Source organism: Lates calcarifer, unplaced genomic scaffold (genome assembly GCF_001640805.2).
Source record: "Lates calcarifer isolate ASB-BC8 unplaced genomic scaffold, TLL_Latcal_v3 _unitig_1360_quiver_2054, whole genome shotgun sequence".
Lineage (NCBI taxonomy): Eukaryota > Metazoa > Chordata > Actinopteri > Centropomidae > Lates > Lates calcarifer.
Window position 1 is genome coordinate 1 of NW_026115468.1, and position 14,136 is coordinate 14,136.

At 35.0% G+C, this 14,136-nt stretch overlaps 1 long non-coding RNA gene across 2 annotated transcripts; it reads right to left on the reverse strand.

Moving 5' to 3' along the window:
* Positions 1 to 5,076: 5,076 nt before the first annotated feature.
* LOC127139341 (uncharacterized) lies at positions 5,077 to 13,768 on the reverse strand. 2 transcript variants are annotated; one of them, XR_007809540.1, is made up of 5 exons: positions 13,246 to 13,768; positions 12,986 to 13,054; positions 6,370 to 6,443; positions 6,209 to 6,270; positions 5,077 to 5,394 (listed from the first exon to the last, which is right to left on the reverse strand). It is a non-coding gene; the product is annotated as an uncharacterized LOC127139341 (long non-coding RNA). The 2 variants fall into 2 exon arrangements; XR_007809539.1 differs by lacking the exons at positions 12,986 to 13,054; positions 13,246 to 13,768 and adding an exon at positions 10,173 to 10,396.
* Between the last annotated feature and the right edge of the window lie 368 nt (positions 13,769 to 14,136).

The following is a 14,136-nucleotide window of genomic DNA, read 5'->3' on the forward strand; positions in this document are numbered from 1 at the left end:
TGTCATAGTATAGAAAAAATGTCAAAAAATGTCATAGTATAAATGTTGTCAAAAAATGGTCAAAAAAATGTCATAGTAGTAAGGCGTCAAAAATGGTCAAAAATGTCATAGTATAGAATGTTGTCAAAAATGGTCAAAAAAAATGTCATAGTATAGCAATGTCAAAATCCATCAAAAATGTCATAGTACAAAAAATGGTATAAAAACAAAAATGTCATAGTATAGTCAAAAATGGTCAAAAAAATGTCATAGTATAGAATGTTGTCAAAAATAAAAAAATGTCATAGTATAGTAAGGCGTCAAAAATGGTCAAAAAATGTCATAGTATAGTAAGGCGTCAAAAATGGTCAAAAAATGTCATAGTAAGTATCAAAAAAAAAATGTCACGCCAAAAAATGTCATAGTATTGTTGTCAAAACAAAAAATGTCATAGTATAGAATGTTGTCAAAAATGTCAAAAAATATAGTATAGTAAGGCGTCAAAATGGTCAAAAAATGTCATAGTATAGTCAAGCATAGTCAAAAAAAAATGTCATAGTCAAAAAATAGTATAGTAAAAAAATCAAAAATGTCAAAAAAAATGGTCAAAAAATGTCATAGTATAGTAATCAAAAATGGTCAAAAAATGTCATAGTATAGAATGTTGTCAAAATGGTCAAAAAATGTCATAGTATAGTAAGGCGTCAAAAATCCATCAAAAAATGTCATAGTATAGAATGTTGTCAAAATGTCAAAAAAATGTCATAGTATAGTAAGGCGTCAAAAATGGTCAAAAAATGTCATAGTATAGTAAGGCGTCAAAAATTCAAAAATGTCATAGTATAGAATGTTGTAAAAATGGTCAAAAAAATGTCATAGTATAGTAAGGCGTCAAAAATCAAAAAATGTCATAGTATAGAATGTTGTCAAAATCAAAAAATGTCATAGTCAAAAATGGTCAAAAAATGTCATAGTATAGTTCAAAATCAAAAAATGTCATAGTATAAAAACAAAATGTCATAGTATAGTAAGTCAAAATCCATCAAAAATGTCATAGTATCGTCAAAAATGGTCAAAAAAGTCATAGTATAGTAAGGCGTCAAAAATGTCATAGTAAAAGTCAAAAAATGTCATAGTCGTCAAAATCCATCAAAAAATGTCATAGTCAAAAATGTCATCGTCAAAAAATGTCATAGTATAGAATGTGTCAAAAAAAAAATGTCATAGTAAGTAAGGCGTCAAAAATGGTCAAAAAATGTCATAGTATAAGGTCAAAATCCATCAAAAAATGTCATAGTATAGTAAGGCGTCAAAAATGGTCAAAAAATGTCATAGTATAGAAAAAAATCAAAAAATGTCATAGTATAGTCAAAATGGTCAAAAAATGTCATAGTATAGTAAGAAAAATGGTCAAAAAATGTCATAGTATAGGTTGTCAAAATGGTCAAAAAATGTCATAGTATAGTAAGGCGTCAAAATCCATCAAAAAAATGTCATAGTATAGAATCAAAAAGTCAAAAATGTCATAGTATAGTCAAAATGGTCAAAAAATGTCATAGTCAAAAATGGTCAAAAATGTCATAGTATAGTAAGGCGTCAAAATCCATCAAAAAATGTCATAGTATAGAATGTTGTCAAAAATGGTCAAAAAATGTCATAGTATAGTAAGGCGTCAAAATCCATCAAAAATGTCATAGTCAAAAAGTCATAGTACAAAAAAAATCCAAAAAATGTCATAGTATCAAAAATGTCAAAAAATGTCATAGTATAGTCGTCAAAAAATCAAAAATGTCATAGTATAGTAATCAAAAAAAATGTCATAGTATAGTAAGGCGTGTGTCATAGTATAGAATGTTGTCAAAAATGGTCAAAAAATGTCATAGTATAGTAAGGCGTCAAAATCCATCAAAAAATGTCATAGTATAGAAAAAAATGGTCAAAAATGTCATAGTAATCAAAATCAAAAATGTCATAGTATAGAATGGTCAAAATGGTCAAAAAATGTCATAGTATAGTAAGGCGTCAAAATCAAAATGTCATAGTATAGAATGTTGTCAAAATGTCAAAAAATGTCATAGTCAAAATCCATCAAAAAATGTCATAGTATACGTCAAAAAATGGTCAAAAAATTCATAGTATCGTCAAAAATGGTCAAAAAATGTCATAGTATAGTAATCAAAAAAAAATGTCATATAGAATGTTGTCAAAAAAAAATGTCATAAGTAAAAAATGGTCAAACGTCAAAATCCATCAAAAAATCAAAAAATGTCCCAAAATCAAAAATGTCATAGTATATCCAAAAAATGTCGTCATAGTCAAAAATGGTCAAAAATGTCATAGTATAGTAAGGCGTCAAAATTCAAAAAATGTCATAGTATAGAATGTTGTCAAAATGTCAAAAAATGTCATAGTATAGTAAAAAAATGGTCAAAAAAATGTATAGTATAGTATCAAAAAAAAATGTCATAGTATAGAAGTTGTCAAAAATCAAAAAATGTCATAGTATAGTAAGTCAAAAATGGTCAAAAAATGTCATAGTATAGTCAAAAAAAAAATGTCATAGTATAGAATGTTGTCAAAAATGGTCAAAAAATGTCATAGTATAGTAAGGCGTCAAAAATCAAAAATGTCATAGTATAGTTCAAAATGGTCAAAAAATGTCATAGTATAGCGTCAAAAATCAAAAAATGTCACAAAAAAAAATGTCATAGTATAGTAATCAAGTCATAGTCAAAAATGGTCAAAAAATGTCATAGTATAGTAAGGCGTCAAAATCCATCAAAAATGTCATAGTATAGAATGTGTCAAAAATGGTCAAAAAATGTCATAGTATAGTAAGGCGTCAAAAATCAAACAAAATGTCAAAAATGTCAAAGTAAAAAATCAAAAAATGGTAAAAAAAAAAATATATAGATATGGCGTCAAAAATAGTCACAAAATGGTCAAAAAATGTATAGTAAAATGTCAATGAGTATGTCATAGTATAGTTGCCGTCAAAAATGGTCATGTCAAAAATGTCATAGTATAGTATGGCATCAAAATTGGGTCAAAAAATGTCATAGTATAGTATGGCGTCAAAAATAGTCAAAAAATGTCATAGTATAAGTATGGCGTCAAAAAATGCGTCAAAAAATGTCATAGTATAGTATGGCGTCAAAAATAGGTCAAAAAATGTCAAAAAATGTCATAGTATAAGAGAGTCATGTAAAATAGTCAAAAAATGTCATAGTAAAGTATGGCGTCAAAATGGTCAAAAAATGTCATAGTATAAGTATGGCGTCAAAATGGTCAAAAAATGTCATAGTATAGTATGGCGTCAAAATAATGGTCAAAAAATGTCATAGTATAGAAGTCATGTCAAAATAGTCAAAAAATGTCATAGTAAAGTATGGCGTCAAAAATGGTCAAAAAATGTCATAGTATAATAAGCTTCAAAAAATGTCATAGTAAAGTATGGCGTCAAAAATAGTCACAAAATGTCAAAAAATGTCATAGTAAAGTATAGGCGTCAAAAAAAAATGTACATATGTCAAAAATAGCTGTCATAGTATAAGTATGCTGTCAAAATAGGTTCAAAAAATGTCATAGTAAGTATGGCGTCAAAAATAGGTCAAAAAATGTCATATATAAAGTCATTAGGTATAAATGAGTCAAAAATAAAAAATGTCATAGTATAATAGTATGGCGTCAAAAATAGGTCAAAAAATGTCATAGTAAGTAATGAAGTCAAAATGTCAAAAATGTCATAGTAAGTATGGCGTCAAAAATTCAAAAAAGTCATAAATAATAAGAAGTCTGGTATAAAATGTCAAAAAATGTCATAAGAAGTATAAAATATAAAAAGTATAGATAAAGGTGTAAAATAGTCAAAAATGTCATAGTATAGTATGGCGCGTCAAAAATGCGTCAAAAAATGTCATAGTATAGTATGGCAATCAAAAATGGTCAAAAAATGTCAAAAAATGTCATAGTATAGTATGGCGTCAAAAATAGTCAAAAAATATCATAGTAAAGTATGGCGGTCAAAAATAGTCAAAAAATGTCATAGTATAGTATGGCGTCAAAAATGGTCAAAAAAATGTCATAGCTATAGTATGGCGTCAAAAATAGTCAAAAATGTCAAAAAATGTCATAGTAAAGTATGGCGTCAAAAATGGTCAAAAAATGTCATACTATAAGAAGTCATGTAAAATAGTCAAAAAATGTCATAGTATAGTAAGGCTTCAGAAATCATCAAAAAATGTATCCATAACCAGGCGTCAAAAATGTCAAAAAATGTCATAGTATAATTAGTCGTGTAAAATAGTCAAAAAATGTCATAGTATAGTATGGCGTCAAAAATAGTCACAAAATGTCAAAAAATGTCATAGTAAAGTATGGCATCAAAAATGGTCAAAAATGTCATAGTATAGTATGGCATCAAAAATGGTCAAAAATGTCATAGTATAATTAGTCGTGTAAAATAGTCAAAAAATGTCATAGTATAGTATGGCGTCAAAAATAGTCACAAAATGTCATAGTATAGTATGGCGTCAAAAATGGTCAAAAAATGTCATAGTAAAGTATGGCGTCAAAAATAGTCAAAAAATGTCAAAAAATGTCATAGTAAAGTATGGCGTCAAAAATGGTCAAAAAATGTCATACTATAAGAAGTCATGTAAAATAGTCAAAAAATGTCATAGTAAAGTATGGCGTCAAAAAATGTCAGTATAGTATGGCGTCAAAAATAGTCACAAAATGTCAAAAAATGTCAAAAAATGTCATAGTATAGCAAGGCTTCAGAAATCGTCAGAAAATTTCATAGTGTATTAAGGGGTCAAAAAATGCCACAGTATAGTAAGGCTTTAGAAACCATCAAAAAATGTCAAAAAACGTACTGATAACCAGGCGTCAAAAAAAGGTCATAGTAAGGCTTCAGAAATCGTCAGAAAATATCATAGTATAACTTTTGAGTTGAATTCGAAAGTAGAAAAATTCAACTGTTTTGTAAAGTAGAGATGACAAATATTGTCTACTTGCAGCATTCAATTAAAATTTCTAACCGAGGCTAAAAACTCTTCATAGAATACATGCATCCATAAAGAGATCAGCAAAATATTAGTTCAGATGCATTTATTTCACTGTTGCAATAGCAAAAATAGAAACGGGCATTATATGTACAAGATAATATGTACACAACATTGCAGTTTGAGTTAGGAAAATACCAAAATGACTAACTTATTTAACCTGACCCACAAACGTGTCTGTGGAAAACAAAGGTAAGCTAGTTCCTTCGTCTTAAGCAGCATGTCATAATATAGCAAGGCATCAAAACATCAAAAAATGTCCTAAAATATTTTAGATTTACCGCTCAGTTTCTGTGATCAACGCATGTTCTTGTCTCTGCAGGAAGAGAAGACGACAGCAGCTGAAGACCTGAAGTGGATGAAAGAAAACAAAAGTGTTACAAAGCTAGATAAACAACCTCCACCATCTTGATGTAGTTATGGCCACATCTTCCAAAGACTATTAAACACCTTTGAGAACATGCAACAGCTTATAATACAACTATTTAGTAATTGTATCATAAGTAGTTAAATGATCACCAAGGTGTTTTGTAGACATGTTCCTCTTTGGAAAATGTGCTCAGAACTACATTAACCCTAACTCTAACAAGTGTTTCCTTGTGGTCAAATGTTGTCTGGAATAAAATAAAGTGTCTTTCTAAACTTTTGGGTTGCATTTCTCTATTTTGTAGCTGTTACACAAATCATTTTATTGCATTTTATTTAAAGAAAAAATGTAACAAGTCTCATGTTTTAATTTTTAGACCTATTTTTAAGCATTCTGAAAATGTATTTTTTCTATGTTTTTTATGGGTTTGATACTTGTTTAGACATATATATACTTTTAAAGTCTGTGTAAAGCAGTTATACTAATGGTGTTCTGAGTTAGTCACACTACAGAAAAACATGCTATCAACTACCCAGCTAAATTTGAATGGTTAAAAAAAAAAATCAACAAATGCATAAAATTCAGTTTCAAAATCATGACAAAATAAGATGCTCTCTCTGCTCTCTCATGTTTGTGCCACTGGAGCTTTTTGTTGATCAAATGGCCTGTCTTAAGGACTCACGAAACAAGTTGTATTCTATTCTAAAGTTTTATATTGGTTCCAGATGAGGTTTGTGAAGTGTCAAACTGCAGCAGAGGTAATGACAGAGTCAGACTGAAAAGAATAAACACTGACCTTCTGGAAATGTCTTCACATCTGTCTCTTCTCTCTATGATTTAATGTTTGAAGTTTGAATCCTGTGGGGAAAAACACAACAAACATTAATATAAAGATGTGACTTTTAACACATCAAAATAAAAGCAAGTGTTTCTGGGTATTGAATTTTTGTGAATTACCTGGAGGCCTCAGCCCTGGTTTCAAAGAACTTTATTGTACGAAGACTCTGTGATTGTGGACGAAGTGGTGACATCTGGAGGAAATAAAAAGAGAAACATACAAAGGAAAAAGTTCAATACACTATGACCTATTCCTCATCAACAGTTTAACCATGAAAATACAAATATTCAACATTACAGCTGAACCAGAACATTTTCCGAACAGAAAGTGTCTCAGAAAATGGGCTGTTTATTGTCACATATGACAAGAAAAAGCATCACATCTTTAAGAATCAATAAATATTTGGGAAAAAATTAACTAGAATGATCATCTTAAATCTTCAATTTCTATATTAACTGTCAACTAATCACTGGAGGAATCATGTATATTACTGTGAACTGCATAATAAAAGCTTTCACCTAAGTACAAAGCAGGGTTTTAACTTGTGGTACTTTTATTTATATTAATTATACTTAAGTCCACAGCAAGAAAATCAACTCACAACTATTTTGAGTTTGAAAAATTATAACTAGTACTATTTTGTGTCAATTTACAGACATGATTAATCAGTTCGTATTCAATACTAAATGTATTAAATACCAAGGATTTCAGCAATAACACTGTTACTAACATTAATAATTCAGCTCATCAACACATTTTTTCAGGCTGGGTAAATCTTTTCTGTTTGTCAGGTGAGAGCTGGTGTTTTTGTCCAGGCTGCGGAGGCTGAACCAGCAAACTTGGAAAACACAAGTACACCACTTAAAAAACAAATAACCTGATTTAATAAAGAATAGTTCACTTCCAGAACATGAACAGTGTAGAACAATACAACACTGAAAACTAAACACTAGAACCTTGACAATCACACTTTGAGTTTTGAAGTGAATACATTAGGGCTAAAACATCAGATCAAAATATCAGCGTTTTTTTGTTTTTTGTTTTTTTTTTGTCATCTTTTTTTATACACACTGCAAATCACTGTTCAAATCACTATACGTCTGGTTTGACCAGTGATATTTTGTGATTATTATTTATTATTGTGCATAGTGGGATCACGCTTAAAAATGTGAAGGATAACTTTATTTTCTTTATTTATTTTTCCCCTTTAAATTAAACAATATATTGTTATTATCTATTTATTATCAAAGCATTAGTAATATAGTTAACATGGAAAATATCAGAATTTGTTGCGTTGAATGTTGTATTTAAGCAGCGTTCCTAACTTTTTGGCTGGTGCTCCTAAAGTTTTCAGTCAGGAGCAGGGTTCTCGTTAACCGAATATTTTCCGTCATTGACCGTTTTTTTAAAACGGTGACGGAATATTGATGACCGCATCGCCAACAGCAGATATGTTGGAATAATAGTAGATGAAACCACTAATATCACAGTGGAGAAAATGCTAATCACATACCTGACACTTCAACAGAAAGGGGAGCCTGAAACTGCGTTTATCGGCAATTACGCAATTCCCTCTGGCACTGCTGAATGCATCACAGCAAAAATAAAAGATGTGCTGTCGGGCCGTGGGGTCGCTATGGCTCGGGTTGTTGGACTTGGAAGTGACGGAGCCAATGTGATGGTGGGTCGAGAGGCCGGAGGAGCACAGCAGTTGCGCCAGAATGACTGTCCCTTCCTCGTAAACATTCACTGTGGTGCGCACAGGACAGCGCTTGCTGCGCGTGATGCCTCCACGGCTGTGCGTCAAGTCAGTGCATATGTCACCACTCTTAATAACATATACACATACTACAAGAATTCCCCCATACGAACTTACAGACTAAATGAACTTCAAAAAGAAATGGGTGAACACGACCTGCTGAGCCTAAAACAACCATCGGCTACACGCCGGCTGTCGCTGGAAAGGGCAGTTAAGGGCACACGTGCCAACTGGGCTGCTGTGGTGTCGGAGTTGAGGGAGGAGGAAGATGCGAAAAACTGCCCGGTAGCAAAGGGCATCAGAAAGCGGCTTCAAACATACACGTTCACTGCTTTGACTCACTTGCTGACTGACGTTTTGGCCGTGGTGAACCGCATGAATCTCATCTTCCAAAAAGACGACGTCAATATCTCGTTCATCTCACCTGTTGTGAGCATGACACTGGCCAGCCTGGAAGACTTGATGAATGGTCCAGGTGAGGCGGAGAATGAATTCAACGAGGCCTCACGAGACGGCAGGTTCTGTGGTGTCACACTGACACATGTAGACGCGCAGACATGTTCATCTTTACGCACAGAGTACGTTGCGGAGGTGACCAAATCAATCAAAAAAAGATTCCCATCGGAGCATCTGAGCATCATCTCTGACCTGGACACCGTACTCAATGCATCTCGCTATCCGGGTGGTGCAGGAGGCTTTGGAGCGCGTCTGTGACCACTACGGGTCACAGACCGGTGCAGCTGATCCACTGGTGCAGAAGGAGCGCATGCTGCGGGATTTCCTACCGCTGAAGCGGGTGCTTGCAGGATCAGGAAACCCCTCGTTCAGAGAGTCTTACGGACTTCTTATCACTTCACTTGGAGAAATGTTCCCTGATTTCAAAACTTTGGCTGAAGTGGCGCTTGTAATTCCAGTTTCCAGTGTGGCAGCAGAGCGCGGATTCAGTCTCCAGAACAACATCAAAACAGCCATGAGAAGTCGTCTGTGCGAGGAAAAAGTCCAAAACCTCATGACAATATCCTCTGCAGCAGTCCCACTTGAGACATTTGATTACGCGCAAGCGGGCACGCGATTCAAGTCCATGCGGACCAGGAGGAAGGTGTGAGACTGTGCGTTTAGGCCACAGGTTCATTATTCATTGTGTAACTACTGCGGCCACACAGTCAGTTGTTTTTGTTACTGCAGAGAAAAAGTTACATATTCCTCTGCTTGATGTGTTTGTCCACGGTGTGGATTATTTGTTCAACTTGTTTGGACTGAATATTAATTAAAAATGAATTAAAATTAAATGCAACTGAATGTCATTATTATAATTCAAAAAATTAAAGTGACCGGTAAAAATAGATTATGACGGGATTTTTATGACCCTGTCAGTCAAAATGACAGACAACGAAAAAGTGTAGCGCAACCTCTGGTCAGGAGCACCAGTGCTACTAGAAGAAAAGTGGGTCTGGGGCCCTGAACAGTAATCTCAGCTCATACTACATTGTGACCTACTCTTAAGGCTTGAAACTGGAGGACATTAAATCTAGTTTTCAACACAAAACTGAGCTCAAGTCACCACCAACAAATTTCTAATCATACAATATACACATCAGGGGAACAGCTACGGACAGATTACTGCCACAAATCTGCAAAGACACACAAAACGAGGTAAACGCAAAATGATTCCAATGAGATGCTTAACTGTCACACTGAAACACAAAATGGCCCCAAAGAAACGTTTAATGAGCTGGAATAGGCACAAAACTACAAAGACACAATACGATGCAAAACAACCACACAGAAGCTATAGATTTACACAGCCAGCTACGCAAAACGATGCAATACCACCACAAAATGGTCATACCGACATGATAATCCGCCATAAATTGGCTTAAAATGACCAAACTGGAGCACAAAATTACAAAGTAGTAAAATGTCTGCAAAGTAAATGTAAAGAGATGCAAACGGAGGTGTAAACAAACAACTAAACAGTTATCACCCTCCACAAATCATGTCAGGGACCCTTTAGTCACAGAAACACAAACACACGCTTACCCACGCGATAGAAATGACTGAAAATGGAATTTTTAAAAATCATTACAGGATAAGGCTAATGCTAACGTTCACCGCTCTTCGATAACGTTAATGCTAACGCTAGCCGCTAACTGTTTACCTTACCTTAGCGCCGCAGTTGTGTTCAGCATCCAGTTTCACTCATGTTCGACAAAAAAAACACAGCTCCAGAGTTTGTTTTAGCGTCCAGACCTCTTCGGTAACGACAAAAAGCACCTCCATAGTTTGCTTTGGCATCCACACCTCTCTGGTAACGACGTTTTCTCACAGCCCTGGCAAACAGAAGCAACGTTCCACACATGGTTTAAATCTTACTCCGCCTCTCTACGCTCCTCCCAGAAAGCCATAGCCAATGACAAGCCACGTCGTGACAAATAACGACACACGTCAGCTAACATTTGCAGAAAAACGCTGATTGGCCGGGCCATTCTGGTCCCGCCTAGCAGCCGCCTCTGATTGGTCTTAAAATTCATCCACCGTAAAGATGAATTAAAGACGGAAAGAAGCCATAGATGTACTATAAGATATGGCGGACAGCCATACGCCAGAAAAATCATCAGTGCACAAAATTTGAAGGTGAAACTCCTGTATTAGTGACTGTTTTATGACAAACTGGACATGAACCACATGTAACATATATATATGTATTAAAAAATACGTTGGAGAACAAAGGTGAGTAACTGATAAATGCAACTACATTTATCAGTTATCAATGTGTGAAAGTGAAGGCTCGGTTTTGAGTCATTTAATCAGTTTTACCTTTAATTGTACACACCACACAGCGTTTGCTCTAAGCTGTCAAGCATCCTCGTTCCCGAGACACAACATCAACACCGGATCCGGGTCGCCATAATATACCCATGGAGGTGGGTGCTTAGATGTAGGTACATTTTCATTTTCCCCCACCAGGGGGGGCAATCTCTGTACTTTCACATGTCAGTCTGTCTCTAGTCTGAATTTACAAAAACATCAAGTTAGAAGTAAAATTATACAAAAATTATACAAATGCCATTATTAAGGTTCCTTCTCTCATTTTTTTACACATCCATAACTATTCTAATTATAATACAGAATTTAACAGAAAAAGTACAGTACTGATTGCCCCCCAGATCAGCAGTTTGCATAGTTTCTCCACTGAGTCACTGCCCTGTTGACTGAGCTGGGTCAAGGCAGTGCTGGTGGGAGTGAAAGGAAAAATAATTCCAGGGTGCTAAACTGGAGGATTCTCTTAAAATAGCTATGGCACTCTGTACAAAGTTAGATTATTACTGGTGTGGTCCAGCATCAAAACCCTGCTGGGATTAAAACATAAGGCCCTGTATTCACTATAAACCTAAAGTTAAGCAGTAAATACAGTATATCACACTGACCCTGTGCTGGTTACTGATATTTGTCACTAGAGTGTTGGAGCTTAATGAAGGATTCCAGGAGGAGGTGTACAGTGTGACACCACACCTCTCTGCCCTCACCATGCTGTGGGATTTTCATTAGGCTGATTCACACTGGCATCAGCAACTTCAAGGAGTTCACTAAGTGTAGCTGCCAAGAGTGTAGGATTGTGTGTCCTGTCTGGCACTGTGGACATCTGAATTTCTGAGAACTCTTCAATGTAATGTAATGAGTCACCTCAGCTCCCTTCCTCTCTTTGTCTCTCTCTCCTTCTGGTTGCAAACAAAAACAGGGGATCACACAGGCCATGACATGGTTACAAATCATCCTGAGGGCAGCGTGACTGTCTGAATAATCCCACTAATAAATGTCAATATATAACACATAAAGCCACAAATGTCAACGTCATGGTGACGCTAAAGGGAGAGTCAGGGGATCAAAGTCAGTAGGATGCATCCTCAAGGAATCATGAATATTTGTACAAAATTTAATGGCAATCCATCCAGTAGTTCTTGAGGATTTGAACCAAAGTGGACAACTGACAGGCTGACTTCACCAGGACCTGTTTATCACACTTCTAACTACAGTTACACCTTGAGATTGTTGTGATTCGGCGCTATGTAAATAAAACTGAATTGATTTGAGAGAACTCTAAAGAGCAAACTTCACCCAGTGTGTAGAAAGACAGTTATCAAGTAACTTACTGCGACTACAGCAAACTGCATCAGTGACAGTTAAGAGCGCTCAATCAAACTTTATTTGTATAGCACCTTCCTACAGGTTAGGGCAAGTCAGAGCACATTACACATGACTGACTGACAAGCCGATGCTAGGGATAAATGTTAAGATTAAAACAACCTGAAGTGCTTGAACACATGTCCACTCAGAGCAATAGCAGCCAATCAGATAAGAAACAGAGATTCATCTACACCTAACATATTTGAACAAACATACATAATTTAAAATCATAATTAAGTTTATTTTGTTTGTGGGAAATCTCTAATAAATATATACACCCAGTTGCCAGTTTATTGAGCACACCTAATTAAAACTAATACAACAGTCTTGCCTTTATTGATATAAATGGGGTGGACAAAATATGCTAAAACTGCAGCTCCCAAAATGACCAAAACAGGGATGAAATAACTGAAAATTGACTGAAATGGAAACAGAAAGGAAAACAATCTGACACAGGAAAAAAACCTCCTCTGCCTATTAAGACAAATCATATTATATGTCAATTTAGCACCCCAGAAACAAGTGCAGACAATCCAGATCTATAGAAAGTTATCACCAACAAAATAAATGAAAAATATTCTTTATTCTAAATGATAGTAATATCATGACTGCTGATATTTTGTATAATCAACCTAAACATGTCTCAGTAGGTGTGTGCTGCAATCCTCTGTAATCCATTCTAAACCAATCACTGATGTGCTATTAAATTTAAGATTACCTTTAAGACATAAGAAATTTCATAAAATAACATTCAGAGGTTAATGTATAGGAGTAAAAGTGTAGAATTTTACCTTTTATTTTTCACTTTTGTCCATAGTTTCCCTTTTTGTAGTTTGATGAATACAGGCCAAGTCTTCACTCTGAAAAATATAGTCAGAGCAGGGAGTCAGGGTAAGTACAGTGTTGTCTGATGCAGATTTATACCATTAAATGTAAAATTAGGCAACAAAGGGTTCACATGTGGGCCACAGATTTGGTCACACAGTATCTTAAGCGTGCTGATGCTCGATTCAAGATGTTGTTTGAAGAAAAGCCAAAGACAAAAACTCACATCAGTCAGCACAGACGAAACACACCAGATGCTTGTATGAATGTGTGTGTGCAGAACAAGTTCAACACTGCAAACACTGGATCCTTTCTTATTGAAGCATGTGATGAAAACTTCAAACCCACCCTCACCTGTCCCCAGTCCGACCCTCAAGCATTACCATTAGAGGATCTGTGTCTTTACTGTCAGTCGTGTGAATGCATAGCGTGAGTGAAACCATAGCAAGAAGGCAGGGTTTTAGGAGTGTCTGGGTGGGATCTAGATTACTATTAGACTTAACATTCTTACTGACAAACTGGAATACCAACACAACTAACAGCAGACTGCCTTGGGCAGATCTCAGTCACTTCAAACATAAGGAGTACTTCAGTATTTTTGTTGAGAAACTCAGATAATATGTTTGAGATAAAAAGATCAGATGGGTCTGATATTCTGGAAGTCTAGAGTCTATTGTGGCCTGCTCTTCTTTCATTTATTTGTTTTACAAAGCATGCACAGACTTTGCACAGTGTTATCAGTCAGTTATCAAAAAAAAAAAAAAAAATCAGGGGATGTAATTGAGCAGTATGTTTCCTGAGTAAATTTAATTGCCAACCAAGGCCAGGATGCATGTGTTTCCTGTGCCAGTGAAAACACATTACTAAAGCGAAACCCAGTATGCTTGTCTGGCACCTGAAAGCAGGTCAGGGGAAATTTATAACTTCAAAGAGGTTAGCTGGCATCAGTACCAGTGAACACATCAGCAGCTTTAGAGGAACTGTTTTTCATTTCACCAGTAGCTGAAGCTGTTATAATACTCCAAAAATTGTTGGCAAAAAATCTCCACTGCTCTTTTTCTGCAAACGTTGAACCAGCCACAGCTTTAGTCTTCATTTTCCCAGAGAGTCTCCTTTG